Consider the following 1,226-nt stretch of genomic DNA (forward strand, 5'->3'; position numbering starts at 1 on the left):
CCTTGCTCTGTGGAGGAGGCGAGGCTGCCTAGGGCTCGGCCATCTCTCCTCCCTCCCATTGGCAGTGCCAGCTGTAAAGCTCCATGGCAGGAAGGGGAGGAGAAGGTGGGTTCGGCCCTGTTCAGAATTGAGCAGATTGACTGTGTGAAGGACTCTGGCAGTGGCGCACCCTGTGAGCCCATCACTCGGGAGGCTGAGGCAGGACGGTCACACGCAGCCTCAATGGGCAGTGGAGCTCATTAGTAAGACCCTCTCTCAAAGCTAACAAATAAAAAAGGGCTATAGATGCAACTCACGGTGGAGGTCTAGGGCCAGGGAGATAGCTCAGTAGAATAAGTGTCTGCCTGGCAAGTGCAGGGTCCTGAGTTCAATCCCCGGTACTGCAAAAATAAATAAAATAGGCAACTTATTAACACTTAATAAGGACCAGGGATGTAGCACAGTGCAGTAAATGCCTGCCTGGCAAGCACAAGGTCCTGGGTTTGATCCCCAGTACCAAAAAAAAAAGGTGGAGGTCTTGGGTTCAAGCCCCAGTACCAGCCACAGGTACATGCACACATACGCACATGCAAGGCCCTGTACTAGGTGTAAGAATCCACAAAACAAGGAAACACAGAATGGTTGCTGGTTAAACCCCGAGAGGCTGGGACAGAGGAGGCAGAGTTCCAGAGAAATAGAGAGCAGGGTTACCTTAAGGTAACTTGTATATTTGGGAGACAAACTCTGCACCCTGCTCACTTTTTCTGAGACAGGGTCTCACTATGTAGAACAGGCTGTCCTTGAACGCAGTAACGACCCTCCTGCTTCAGCCTCCTGAGGGCTGGAACTGCAGGTGTGTGCCACCGTGCCTACACAGCCTTGTTCTCATTAAGCTGCAGCAACCAGGTGCCTGCTGCAGAATGGAACAGCACGGTGGTGCATACTTGCCTTTCTGGAAGGCTGAAGCAGGAGGATTGAAAGTTCAAGTCCAGTCTGGGCAACTTAATGACTTACTTACGAGACTCAGTCTCAACACATAAAAAAGGACTGGTGATGTAGCTCTGCACAGAGGCCCTGGGTTGAGTCCCCAGTACAGCAGGAAAAAAGTCCACCATCCTAACAGCTCCAGGCAGGGGCCTGATGCTTAGCTCAGTTCTTTAAGTGGCTGCTTCAACAAAGCAGTCTGGCTCAGGTTGCTGTGGTTCGATCCCCACACCTCAAGCCAGCCAAACGGGCATTCGGAGCGA

Source organism: Octodon degus, unplaced genomic scaffold (genome assembly GCF_000260255.1).
Source record: "Octodon degus isolate 3935 unplaced genomic scaffold, OctDeg1.0 scaffold00118, whole genome shotgun sequence".
NCBI classification, from domain to species: domain Eukaryota; kingdom Metazoa; phylum Chordata; class Mammalia; order Rodentia; family Octodontidae; genus Octodon; species Octodon degus.